The sequence below is a fragment of the Anomaloglossus baeobatrachus genome, chromosome 1 (genome assembly GCF_048569485.1).
Source record: "Anomaloglossus baeobatrachus isolate aAnoBae1 chromosome 1, aAnoBae1.hap1, whole genome shotgun sequence".
NCBI classification, from domain to species: Eukaryota; Metazoa; Chordata; class Amphibia; order Anura; family Aromobatidae; genus Anomaloglossus; species Anomaloglossus baeobatrachus.
The window spans coordinates 694,480,581-694,495,256 of record NC_134353.1 but is presented as its reverse complement, the minus strand read 5'-3'; the positions used below and the strand labels follow the sequence as shown (position 1 = coordinate 694,495,256).

At 46.1% G+C, this 14,676-nt stretch overlaps 1 non-coding gene across 1 annotated transcript; it reads left to right on the top strand.

Annotated features, from left to right (window-relative positions):
* The first annotated feature begins 13,317 nt into the window (after positions 1–13,317).
* LOC142258597 (U4 spliceosomal RNA) lies at positions 13,318–13,458 on the top strand. Its single transcript, XR_012727821.1, has one exon. It is a non-coding gene; the product is annotated as a U4 spliceosomal RNA (small nuclear RNA).
* Positions 13,459–14,676: the final 1,218 nt, after the last annotated feature.

The following is a 14,676-nucleotide window of genomic DNA, read 5'->3' as shown; positions in this document are numbered from 1 at the left end:
AGTATGCCCAAATATATTTTAGTGTGGAACCATAAATCCGAAACAAACATGCTACATTTGAACATGCCCGTAAGATAGAAGATAGGATACCCTTATGACGTGTGCATGCTAGTGCATTTGCTATATGTATTCCATTACAGCAGGAATAGCCCCAGTACAAAATCCTATTACTTGTATTATATGATTAGGGATGAAAGGTGCAACACACTCATTTTTCACAGGGAGATGGGCCGGAATTGTTATTATCACTGATGTGCAAACATTCCAGCTTTCCCTCTGCCATCCAGTGGGTATAATAGGAATACTGTCAGTTCGTATAGCTGCTGGATCCAGGCATGCCTCAAATGAACCGCACTAAATAATTATGTCATGCACAATGCATTCAATGGGGAGTGTTTGTTCATTGTGCTCAATGCGGGTCGGTGTGAGATCACCAGAAAATCCATCCCATGTATGGAAGCTGCAGTCCTCAGATCTGCCCTGCTCCAACACTGCACCCTGATTAGGAAAATGTGACCGTCTACAGAATCGCTCATTCTTATCACTGATTTGGGGCTTTCCAGACCTAAATATAAAACCTCTCAAGTCTTTATTAATCCTTTCAAAGTGTAAAATAATAACACATTTAGGCTATTTTCCCACAATGAGCTTTTGGGGAGTTCTGATGTTCCAGAATTTCTGCACCTATTTTTTTAAATTAGGTTTAATGCATTTTTTTCATTGCGTTTTTGGGTACGCTTTTATTGCATTTTTGTTTCTTTGGTTTTTTTGGTATGTCATGCTTTACATAAAGCTGCTTTGTGTTTGATACTTCTTGGTATTTGGCTTTGACAAAACCTTATTGATATGCTGAGGTGCTAATTACATGCGTCTTTGATGTATTTCCGCCGCAGAAGTGCACTCAATATGCATGCACATTATTTACCTGCAGATTTTCCGCATCTGATGCAAAAATATGGGAAACATCTGCACAGAAAATCCAGCATATCAGCAAGAGAAACTGACATGTTGTGCCATTCACTTTGCTGGAACTGTAAAATGCTGCAATTTTGACAACGTGAAAATATGCAGCATCAAAGACTCAAAAAAAAAGCTCATTGTGGGAATGTAGTCTTAAGCTGGGTTCACACATAGCGACAGCGACAACGACGTCGCTATTATGTCACCATTTTATGTGACGCAACAGCGACCTTGTAAGTCGCTGTTATGATCGCTGCTTAGCTGTCAAACACAGCAGACGCAGCAGCGATCATAACGACACGCGTCGCTGTGCTACATGTGCAGAGAGCAGGAAGCCGCGCACACTGCTTAGCGCTAGCTCCCTGCACTCCTAGCTACACATCGGGTTAATTACCCGATGTGTACTGCAGCTACATGTGCAGGGAGCCGGCACTGGCAGCGAGAGCGGCGGACGCTGGTAACGAAGGTAAATATCAGGTAACCAGGGAAAGGTCTTCCCTTGGTTACCCGATGTTTACCCTGGTTACAGCTGCCAGACGCCGGCTCCTGCTCCCTGCTCGCTTCATTTTGTCGCTCTCTCGCTGTCACACACAGCGATGTGTGCGTCACAGCGGGAGAGCGACGACCAAAAAATGAAGCTGGACATTCCGCAATGACTGGCGACCTCACAGCAGGGGCCAGGTCGTTGCTGGATGTCACACACAGCGACAGCGACGGGGCGTCGCTGCAACGTCACAGAAAATTGTCGTCGTCGCTGTGTGTGACACCACCCTTAGGGTACATGCCCGCGATCAGGACTCGACTGCGTCCTGGATGCGGCGTGTCCTGTCCTGCGGGGCCACGAGTCTCCTCCACAGGAGACCGCAGCGCCCGTGATCCGGTCTCAGGCAGTTGCGGTCTCTCTCTTCTCTTCTCCCTACGGAGGACGCTTGCGACTCCACACCAAACAACTGACATGCTGCAGTCTGGGAAGATGCACCGCAGGTCAGTGTTTACTGCAGAAAAAACAAGCACAGTGGGCACGGGATTTCTGGAAATCCATCCACTATGCTTGTACTGTGCAACGCAGCATTTTGGACGTAGCTGAAGCAAGTTGTGCCCAAAACGCTGTGAAAACTGATCGTGGGCACGCAGCCTTAGGCTATGTGCGCACGCTGAGTATTTGGTTGCAGAAATTTCTGCCCATATCTGCATCTCCTGGTAGAGAAAATCCACTTTTTTTGACGTCCGTTTTTACAGCGTTTTTGATGCGTTGTTTGCAAGGGTTTTTTTCAATGCGTTTTTCATGCATTTGGGGTGGAAAAATGCTGAAAGAATTGACATCCTGCAGTTTTTCTGCTGCAAATCTGCAAGGGAAAAAAAGCATCATGTGCAGAATACGTCAGAATTCTCATTGACTTTGCTGTCAGAAGGATTTGCATGGCTTTTTGTGACAAAATTGCACTAAAAACACATAAAAAAACACAATAAAAAAAAACCCTGTGTGCACATAGCCTTAAAGGGAATTTGGCATTAGACATCAATTTACAAAAAAAAAAAAAAAAATCCTTCTGTCAAGGTCCCCCAGAGCAAATAAATACCTGTTCAGTTTCCCGATTTCCTTCAGGTGGGAATCTCAAATTTCCATGATGAAACCCCTGCGTCTTGGCATCTCCTGCCTCTGAGCCACTCACCAACTCTTCTGCTCTCAGTTTACATATGGCCCAGTGGAAGAAATCAAATCTGCATCCACCTTTCCTAACCACACAACCTAGTGCCATGGATGAGGTTTCTATTGGAGTGGCAGTCTGTGTGCGACCCTGCAATGTTCCCCTACCTAAATATTATGCTTTGTCTAATGAAAAGATATACAAGTTTCTAACTAACTAATAACAATTCCTTGCAATTTTTGAGATCTCGGTTTGCTGTCCTTCAATAGGAACCTTCACAGTTATCTTCCAGCAGACAAAATCTGTCCTATATTTGTGGTGGATAAGCAAGTCCACCGGTCGTTACAACACAGAGATTTCATACAGTGTGTACGGAAAGTATTCAGACCCCTTTAAATTTTTCACTCCCTGTTTCTTTGCAGCCATTTGGTAAATTCAAAAAAGTTCATTTTTTTTATCAATAATGTACACTCTGCACCCCACCTTGACAGAAAAAAACAGAAATGTAGAAAATTTTGAAAAAAAATTTAAACAACAAATACTGAAATATCACATGGTCATACGTATTCAGACTCTTTGCTTAGTATTGAGTAAAAGCACACTTTTGAGCCAGTATAGCCATGAGTCTTCTTGGGAATGCTGCAACAAGTTTTTCACACCTGGATTTGAGGATCCTCTGCCATTTTTCCTTGTAGATCCTCTCCAGTTCCGTCAGGTTGGATGGTGAACGTTGGTGGACAGCCATTTTCAGGTCTCTCCAGAGATGCTCAATTGGGTTTAGTTCAGGACTCTGGGTGGGCCAGTCAAGCATGGTCAGAGTTGTTCTGAAGCAACTCCTTTGTTATTTTAGCTGTGTGCCTAGGGTCATTGTCTTATTGGAAGGTGAACCTTCAGCCAAGTCTGAGGTCCAGAGCACTCTGGAAGAGGTTTTCTTCTAGGATATCTCGGGCAATGTCTCTGAAACGTGTAGGATTGTGAAATAAAAAATAAATTTTTAATATACCGGCATCAGTGGTTTTTAGCGCTGTATAAACCCGCTTCCCTCTGTGATCTATACTAAACCATATTATCCACTGGGCCGCTGCTGAACCACGCGGACACTCACACACGTGTACAAGGGGTTGTGACTGGCACAACCAAACCAGGTGAGTGTACCTTTTTTCTGCATTACCAACCATCATACTGGGTAAGTCCCTATTGCGCCCTTTTTTTCCCATCTCCAGCAGTTACATTTCTCATAGTCTGGCAGTCCTTCATGTGTTTTCTTTTTTGCAAACTCTAAGCAGGCTTTCATATGTTTTCACTGAGGAGAGGCTTCCGTCGGGCTACTCTGCCATAAAGGCCCGACTGGTGGAGGGCTGCAGTGATAGTTGACTTTGTGGAACTTTCTCCCATCTCCCTACTGCATCTCTGGAGCTCAGCCACAGTGATCTTGGGGTTCTTCTTTACCTCTCTAACGAAGGCTCTCGTCCTACGATTGCTCAGTTTGGCTGGACGGCCAGGTCTAGGAAGAGTTCAGGTGGTCCCAAACTTCTTCCATTTAAGGACTATGGAGGCCACTGTGCTCTTAGGAACCTTGAGTACTGGTGAAATTCTTTTGTAACCTTGGCCAGATCTGTGCCTTGCCACAATTCTGTCTCTGAGCTCCTTGGGCAGTTCCTTTGACCTCATGATTCTCATTTGGTCTGACATGCACTGTGAGCTGTGAGATCTTATATAGACAGGTGTGTGCCTTTCCAAATCAAGTCTTATCAGTTTAATTAAACACAGCTGGACTCCAATGAAGGAGTACAACCATCTCACGGAGGATCACAAAGAAATGGACAGCATGTGACTAAAATATGAATGTGTGAGCAAAGGGTCTGAATACTTATAACCATGTGATATTTCAGTTTTTCTTGTTTAAAAAATTTGCATAAAATTCTACATTTCTGGGTTTTTTTTCTGATTAGATGGGGTGCAGAGTGTACATTAATGAGAAAAAAATGAACTTTTTTGAATTTCCAAAATGGCTGCAATGAAACAAAGACTGAAAAATTTAAAAGGGTCTGAATACATTCCGTACCCACTGTAACTATAGTGTATGTGCCCACGTAGCGGATTTGTGTAGAGATTTTCTGCACACAAAACTGCATGTTTTGACGGGAAAAACGTGCATTTTTTTAACGCATTCACGTTTTTTTCCCATGTGTTTTTCTACTTCTTTTTCTACTCATTGCGATCATGGGCGTTCCTGCTCTGTACCCCCGCAATCGCCGCTGGGTCTCCGGCTGATGTTATAGCCGGGACTCTGCTCTCACTTTCCGGAGTGGTGACTGTGCCACTCCCAGCAGTTTAACCCCGTGAATGCTGCGATCAATACAATCACAGCATTCAGGTGGCAAGGAAAGGGATCGCTTACCTCTCCCTGGCGATCGGGTCCCTGTAATGCGATCACATGGACCCAATCACTGCCATGGCAAACCTGGGTTGTCTCCACAATGACCCCGGGTTACTGAGCTACAGAGAGCCACACACACCATGCTGGATGCATGGTGTGTGAGGCGAAGTGTCAGTGCTGCGAGTGCAGCGCTGACAGAATCCATTGTAGTGAACGAGCACTGCAGTGGATTATAGCTGCAGAAACAATTGCTATGCTGCTTTTTTTTTCAGCACCAAAATCTGCAAGGAAAAAGAAGCAACATGTGCACAGCAAGTAAGGATTCTCATAGACTTTGCTGAGTTGCGTTTTTCCTTGCAGTATTGATTAAAATCTGCAAGAAAAAACGCGATAAAAACACAGCATGCGCACACAGCCTTATGTGGTTGTAATTTCTTGTCCATATTACTTCTACAGTTCCTCCCCCAGCTTTTTTTCTCATCTAGATTCTGGATGAGAAAAAAATTGCGGTATGCTGCGATTGTCAGCGATAGCCGTGTCACCCGCATCTATATAAGTCTATTGGTTCAAGTGAAACATCAGCCTGCACTTGGATAATATCCGAGTGCAGTGAGATAATCGCATCAGCTGATAATGCAGGAGATGGAGAGCTTAATTCCTCCCTCTCCTCCGCAGCTGTGATCCGATCACAGGATCGGGTCGCAGTCACATGACACTTGGCTCATGCTGGCAGCACAGCGGGAGCCGAGAGTCATTAGCATATCCATCCGATGCACTTGCATTGGATGTCGTACCATCGTGTGAATCCAGCCTAAAGGCCCCTTTACACACTGCAACATCGCTAGCGACATCGCTGTAACGTAACCGGTTTTGTGACATAATAGCGACCTCCCCAGCGACATTGCAGTGTGTGACACGCATCAGCGACCTGGCCCCCGCTGTGAGATCGCTGATCGCTACAAATCTTTCAGGACCATTTTTTGGTCCTTTGTTTCCCGCTGCGCAGCATGCATCGGTGTGTTTGACACCGTTAAAACGACTTCGTTAGCGACTTCCCTTTCAAATAGCTGCTTTGACATGTCCCCATCAACCAGCTAGGTCGTTGTGCAGGTCCGTATCGCTGTTGCGTCGTTGGCCAGATGTGCCTGTTTGACAGCTCCCCAGAGACTTTCCAGCAATCCCGGCCAGGTTGGGATCACTGGTGGGATCGCTAGAAAGTCTCAGTGTGTAAAGGGGCCTTAACACTGATACTGGAGGCCCACTTTTTAGCTACATGCAAATATTACATTACCCTCTTTAATAAATGTATCTAGGTGTCTATATACAGTTAGGTCCAGAAATATTTGGACAGTGACACAAGTTTTGTTATTTTAGCTGTTTACAAAAACATGTTCAGAAATGCAATTATATATATAATATGGGCTGAAAGTGCACACTCCCAGCTGCAATATGAGAGTTTTCACATCCAAATCGGAGAAAGGGTTTAGGAATCATAGCTCTGTAATGCATAGCCTCCTCTTTTTCAAGGGACCAAAAGTAATTGGACAAGGGACTCTAAGGGATGCAATTAACTCTGAAGGCGTCTCCCTCGTTAACCTGTAATCAATGAAGTAGTTAAAAGGTCTGGGGTTGATTACAGGTGTGTGGTTTTGCATTTGGAAGCTGTTGCTGTGACCAGACAACATGCGGTCTAAGGAACTCTCAATTGAGGTGAAGCAGAACATCCTGAGGCTGAAAAAAAAGAAAAAATCCATCAGAGAGATAGCAGACATGCTTGGAGTAGCAAAATCAACAGTCGGGTACATTCTGAGAAAAAAGGAATTGACTGGTGAGCTTGGGAACTCAAAAAGGCCTGGGCGTCCACGGATGACAACAGTGGTGGATGATCGCCGCATACTTTCTTTGGTGAAGAAGAACCCATTCACAACATCAACTGAAGTCCAGAACAATCTCAGTGAAGTAGGTGTATCTGTCTCTAAGTCAACAGTAAAGAGAAGACTCCATGAAAGTAAATACAAAGGGTTCACATCTAGATGCAAACCATTCATCAATTCCAAAAATAGACAGGCCAGAGTTAAATTTGCTGAAAAACACCTCATGAAGCCAGCTCAGTTCTGGAAAAGTATTCTATGGACAGATGAGACAAAGATCAACCTGTACCAGAATGATGGGAAGAAAAAAGTTTGGAGAAGAAAGGGAACGGCACATGATCCAAGGCACACCACATCCTCTGTAAAACATGGTGGAGGCAACGTGATGGCATGGGCATGCATGGCTTTCAATGGCACTGGGTCACTTGTGTTTATTGATGACATAACAGAAAACAAGAGTAGCCGGATGAATTCTGAAGTGTACCGGGATATACTTTCAGCCAAATGCCGCAAAGTTGATCGGACAGCGCTTCATAGTACAGATGGACAATGACCCCAAGCATACAGCCAAAGCTACTCAGGAGTTCATGAGTGCAAAAAAGTGGAACCTTCTGCAATGGCCAAGTCAATCACCAGATCTTAACCCAATTGAGCATGCATTTCACTTGCTCAAATCCAGACTTAAGACGGAAAGACCCACAAACAAGCAAGACCTGAAGGCTGCGGCTGTAAAGGCCTGGCAAAGCATTAAGAAGGAGGAAACCCAGCGTTTGGTGATGTCCATGGGTTCCAGACTTAAGGCAGTGATTGCCTCCAAAGGATTCGCAACAAAATATTGAAAATAAAAATATTTTGTTTGGGTTTGGTTTATTTGTCCAATTACTTTTGACCTCCTAAAATGTGGAGTGTTTGTAAAGAAATGTGTACAATTCCTACAATTTCTATCAGATATTTTTGTTCAAACCTTCAAATTAAACGTTACAATCTGCACTTGAATTCTGTTGTAGAGATTTCATTTCAAATCCAATGTGGTGGCATGCAGAGCCCAACTCGCGAAAATTGTGTCACTGTCCAAATATTTCTGGACCTAACTGTAAATAAGGCTAGTTTCACACTTGTGTTGGACGGGATCCGTAGCATTGCATTGTGTGATGGATGCAATGGATGCGTTGCATATAGTGGCACAACGCATGCTACAGATCGTACAAAATAACGCAATCCGTTGTAGTTTTTTTTCCTTGTCTTTACACATCTGAGCATGCGCAGTTGTGTAAAGACAGCTGCGTTAACGGAATCCGTCAAATGACGCATTCTAACGGAATCCGCCACCATAGGCGTCCATTATAAAAACAACGGACGCCTAACGGATTCCTGCAGGTTGCGTTTTTTTGACACTCCGCCAAGCGCAGAAAAACGTTACATGCTGCGTTCCATCCGCCCGACGCAGCGGCAAAATAACGACGCTGCGTCGTCCAGCGGATGCAACGCAGACACTTGCGTTACAGTGCGTCGTCCATACAAGTCTATGGAGAATAGCGCAGTGCGTTAACGGACTGCGCTATTCTCCATAGTGAAGGAATGCGCTGAACGCAAGTGTGAAACTAGCCTAATAAACTAGGAAGTTAAATGAATTATAAGATGCTGCCATTGTACATAGAGAATATCGCACATATGGGGGGGGCAGGGGCCAAACGGATTCATCCATGTCCCTGTGGGCCACTCCGAGCCTGCTTCCAACTGTAGGACAGCAAGCAGAGATCTTAGAACTGAATAATTTATAAAGAATATTTATTATGAAGACTGTACTATTTAATCATAAGTGTAACTTTTATTTCCAGACCTGAGTAGTCTGGAAAGCTGCTATTATTACCATCTTTTCAGGTAGCCATTAAAAGGTATCAACCACTGAGGACTTCAGTTTTTTTAAACAATTGTTTTATCTCTACTGGCTAACACTGTACAAAGATATATTTTACCTGTATCACATTTAGGGTAAGTTCACACAGTGCGTTTTTCGCGGCGTTTTTGCGCGTTTTTCGGGTGCTTTTTTGCCCAGAAAACTGCATGACTTTGCTTCCCCCAGCAAAGTCTATGAGTTTTCATTTTTGCTGTCTGCACACAGCGTTTTTTTTCAGCTGCGTTTTTGTGGTGACCACAAAAACGCAGCATGTCAATTATTCCCGCGTTTTTCATCCATTGAATGCAATGGGATGTTGAAAGATGCAATGAGAAACGCAAATTGTTATTATAGCTGCGTTTTGTTGCGTTTCTAAGACCAAAAACGCAACTATAAACGCAGGAGGTGGGTAGTAAAGTGACATGTACAGGAAGAGGATTCCTTCTGTCAGTAAATACAGAAGCGTGAATCCTCCCGGTACCGTCACCGCCGCTTCCACCTCCAGTCCTGTGCATGTCTGCTGCCATACGGCGCCATGTCTGGGCGGGAGGTGGAGGCAGCTGCGAAATCAAAAGTGAACAGTAGAAAAAAAAATACTCACGTGTCTGCAGACTCCCGGTGCCATGCCCGCTCCCAGCTACTCTCCCGGTACCGCCGCTCCGGCAGTGTGCAGTCTCCCTGGGTACATGCGATGGATGCAGGACCTGGCAATTGATCACCTGATGCAGTCACCTGACGCGTCAGCTGATCATAAGTTTCGGGGTGACGCCGGCGCCCGGCCGGCTTAATCTGTCAGCGGATGCCGTCAGGAGACTTCATCCCTGATTACCGGCAGCTCCTGCAGCGATCGGACGGGATCAAACTCCACTCCAGGAGCTGCCGGTAATCAGCACATAAGTGAGGTTTTTTTTTGCACTGATGCATGAGCTGATTGTATAAACGGCTTTTATACAATCAGCTGATGTGTGATGTGATTCACATCCTGGAACCTGACATCATCTGATCACTTTGCCTTCCAGCAAACCGATCAGATGATATTGGATGCGGATTGGACAACGCAGGACCCTTACCCCAGGATTACTGCGGAGGGGGGCTCTTTATTTCAATAAAGATGGAGTCACTAATTGTGTTGTGTTTTATTTCTAATAAAAATATTTTTCTGTGTTGTGTTTTTTTTATCTTTACTAGAAATTCATGGTGGCCATGTCTAATATTGACATGACACCATGGATTTCGGGCTTAGGGCCAGCTGATAATATATAGCTATCCCTAACCCCATTATTACCCAGCGAGCCACCGTCACCAGGGCAGCTGGAAGAGTTGGATACAGCGCCAGAAGATGGTGCTCCTATGAAAACGCCATTTTCTGGGGTGGCTGCGGACTGTAATTCGCAGCAGGGGTGCCCAGAAAGCATGGGCACCCTGCACTGCGGATTCCAATCCCCAGCTGCCTAGTTGTACCTGGCTGGACACAAAAATGGGGCGAAGCTCACGTTATTTTTTTTTTTTAATTATTTCATGAAATTCATGAAATAATTAAAAAGAAAAAGGGCTTCCCTATATTTTTGGTTCCCAGCCGGGTACAAATAGGCAGCTGGGGGTTGGGGGCAGCCCATACCTGCCTGCTGTACCCGGCTAGCATACAAAAATATGGCGAAGCTCATGTCATTATTTTTGTTTGGGGAGGCAAAGAAATCCTGCATACTGTCCTGGAAGGAGGTTGCTGAGCCTTGTAGTTCTGCAGCTGCTGTCTGCTCTCCTGCATACACTATTGGATGGAGGATGCTGAGCCTTGTAGTTCTGCAGCTGCTGTCTGCTCTCCTGCATCCACTAGTGGATGGAGTATGCTGAGCCTTGTAGGTCTGCTCCCCCTGACTCTCCCTCCAGCATACAGTCCTGGATGGAGCATGCTGAGCCTTGTAGTTCTGCAGCTGTCTGCTCTCCTGCATACACTAGTGGAGAATGAAGAACATATGGAAGAAGGAAATGACATCAGACCTTTTTTTTTTTTTCAACAATCTTTAATGGCAATGTTCACTGATAAAAAAAACGCAGAAAAACGCAGTGAGGCAAAACGCATCCAAAAACGCACTAAAACGCACAAAAACGCAGCGTCAAAAAAACACAGTGTGTGAACCTAGCCTTAGCTTGTAAGCACTGTTTTGAAGCTGACTTATATCAGCCAGATAGCAGTGGTGGTCAGTTTCCTGGGCAAAAGTGTTATAAAACGGTTGAAAATTTTAATAAGCAGAAAAACTTTGTCTACAACACACGGCACATTACAATGTCACTGCTACGTTGCAGTTTCCGTTTTAAATTTGTTGCAGTCAACTTGTATTGCAACCCTGTTCACTAACAGTTAAGTATACTGCGATGTGTCAGTGACCAGGGGTCTTCTAGCTTATGGGTCTCAAATTCCAGGGGTCTCTTATTTTAGGAGGTCTCTTATTCCAGGGGACAACACAGAATCCAGGGGTCTCCTATTCCAGGGGACAACACAGAAATCCAGGGGTCTCCTATCCCAGGGCACAACACAGAATCCAGGGGTCTCATATTCCAGGGGACAACACAGAAATCCAAGAGTCTCCTATCCCAGGGGACAACACAGAAATCTAGGGGTCTCCTATCCCAGGGGACAACACAGAATCCAGGGGTCTCATATTCCAGGGGACAACACAGAAATCTAGGGGTCTCCTATCCTAGGGGACAACACAGAAATCTAGGGGTCTCCTATCCCAGGGGACAACACAGAAATCCAGGGGTCTCCTATTCCAGGGGACAACACAGAAATCCAGGGGTCTCTTATCCGAGGGGTCTGATATTCCAGGGGACCACACAGAAATCCAGGGGTCTCCTATCCTAGGGGTCTCCTATTCCAGGGGACAACACAGAAATCCAGGGGTTTCCTATTCCAAAGGACAACCCAGGGGTCTCATATTTCATGAAACAACACAGAAATCCAGGGGTCTCCTAATACAGTGGTCTCCTAATCCAAGAGACAATCCAAGAATCTCCTATTCTAGGGGACAACCCAGAAATCCAGGGATCTCATTCTAGGGGACAACCCAGAAATCCAGGGATCTCATTCTAGGGGACAACCCAGAAATCCAGGGATCTCCTATTCTAGGGGACAACCCAGAAATCCAGAGGGCTCCTAATCTATGGAACAACCCAGAAATCCAGGGGGCTCCTATTCTAGGGGACAACCCAGAAATCCAGGGGGCTCCTATTATTGGGGACAACCCAGAAATCCAGGGGTCTCCTATTCTAGGGAACAACCCAGAAATCCAGAGGGCTCCTATTCTATGGAACAACCCAGAAATCCAGGGGGCTCCTATTCTAGGGGACAACCCAGAAATCCAGGGGGCTCCTATTCTAGGGGACAACCCAGAAATCCAGGGATCTCTTATTCTAGGGGACAACCCAGAAATCCAGGGATCTCTTATTCTAGGGGACAACCCAGAAATCCAGGGGTCTCCTATTCTTGGGGACAACCCAGAAATCTAGGGGGCTCCTATTCTTGGGGACAACCCAGAAATCCAGGGGGCTCCTTTTCCAGGGGACAACCCAGAAATCCAGGGGACTCCTAGGGGATAACCCAGAAATCCAGGGGGCTCCTATTCTAGGGGACAACCCAGAAATCCAGGGGGCTCCTATTCTAGGGGACAACACAGAAATCCAAGGGTCTCCCATCTCAGGGGTCTCCTATTCCAGTGGACAACACAGAAATCCAGGGGGCTCCTATTCTAGGGGACAACATAGAAAGCCAGGGGTCTCCTATTACAAAGGACAACCCAGAAATCCAGGGGTCTCCTATTTAGCCTCCTGTAGGCTCCATTAAACAAGCCACTGAGGTGCTATGGTCACTTACTGGAAGCCAAAGGAGACTGATAAAGACCCCTGTCCTGTGTTCACCACAGCACCGAAGAGGTTAAACCCCTGCAATCCCAGCAGTTACCGGCGGGCGTCTGCTGTGTAAAACAACCGACATCCACACCACATGAAGAGAGAAATCTGGATGTAAACTCCCTTCAAATGTTGTCACAAAACCAAAGCTTGCTGCATGTGCCCGCAGCCGCCAGCACCGCCGATGCCTATGTTCCGCTGGGTGGCGCTGCTGAGTAAAAGGTGATCCATTTATAGCGATGGACTGTATTTCTGACGCAGACTCTCTGGGTAGGCGCAGAACCGAGCAACTCAATGATCCCTATATCAGGCCGGTGACACAATGTGTAGCGCATGCCGTGCGGGCAGCCATCACCATTCACCACCCTCGTCAGTGTCCTCAGGTGAATCCTGGGTAGAGGGGCGGGTGACATCATGAGTTTGTCTTTCATTTGCATAGTATACCCAACATGCACCACTGCTTGCTATCATATCTGTGATTAGTATAGTATGTACATAATGCAGTAGCAGTGCAGCAAACAGAGCGGTCTGGCTGGGGAGGGCTGGCCGGTGAGGAGTGGATGAGCACTGAGAAGTCGGTGCTGCACGGTGCAGTCGCCGTAATCCTGCAGCAGACAGCGCTGACTTGGGCTCCCTGTCCGCTCAGTGATCGGTAGCTTTGCGCAGTGGCAGTATCGTAGCCAATGAGGTTTATCCGAGGCGCGATTATTGCTAATTGAAAACTTTTCCCAATACCCCGCCGTGACGGCTTGAAATATAGCCGGCACCGGCAATTTTTGACAGTCTCTACGGAGACTGAACCGACGTGGTTAAAGAAAAATTTAAATATTAGTGTTTTTATTTATTCAAGGTTAGTAGGTGTGGTATTGACACTAGCTGCAGTGTGTTCGTCATATGCTGCTTATATACAGAGTGTTTAATGTTTGTGTCATGCTTAAGTGGCAGTTCTAAAACATGTTTTGATGTTGCTGAATTTATTCTACACCTATTATGTAAATTAGGCTACTTATTGTATTTTAGTTACATACAGTTTTTGTCTTTTGTTAAGTTGTCATACTTTAAATTAAGCTACTTCATTTTTAAAGGGAACCTGTCACCACTTTTTTGGTGTATAAGTTGCAGCCACCACCACCGGGCTCTTATATACAGTACTAGAAGGTGGCCCGATTCTACGCATCGGGTATTCTAGAATTTACGTATTGTGTAGTTAATGTATGATTTTTGTTATATATATATATATATATATATATATATATATAGATGTTGTTGTGTGTAGTTACCAAGTGTTTGTGTAGGGCGCTGTACATGTTCTGAGTGTCGCGGGGGGTGAGAGCGGTGTTGTATGTGTGTTGCGTGTGTTGCGTTGTTTGTGGAGCGCTGTGTGTCTGTAGCGTTGTGTGTGTGTGTGTGTGTTGTGCGGTTTGTGTGTGTGTGGTGTGTTTTGGGGGGAGGTATGTTTTGAGCAATGTGTGTGTTGTGCAGTATGTGCGTATATTTGTGTGTGCAGCGTTGTCTGTGTGTGTGGGTGTCTGTGTAGGGCGTTGTTTGTGATTCCTAGTGTGTGTGTGTTGTGCAGTGCGCGTGTGTGTGTGTGTTGGGGGGAGGTGTGCACCTCCCATCGTGCTCTATCCCCCATGCTGCGCACCCCCCATCGTGCTGCATCCCCCATGCTGCGCACTCCCAAACGTGCTCCATCCGCCATGCTGCGCACTCCCAAACGTGGTCCATCCGCCATGCTGCGCACTCCCAAACGTGCTCCATCCGCCATACTGCGCACTCCCCATCGTGCTGCATCCCCCATGCTGCGCACTCCCAAACGTGCTCCATCCGCCATGCTGCGCACTCCCCATCGTGCTCTATCCGCCATGCTGCACACTCCCAAACGTGCTCCATCCGCCATGCTGCGCACTCCCAAACGTGCTCCATCCGCCATGCTGCGCACCCCCTATCATGCTCCATCCGCCATGCTGCGCACTCCCAAACGTGCTCCACCCGCCATGCTGCGCACTCCCA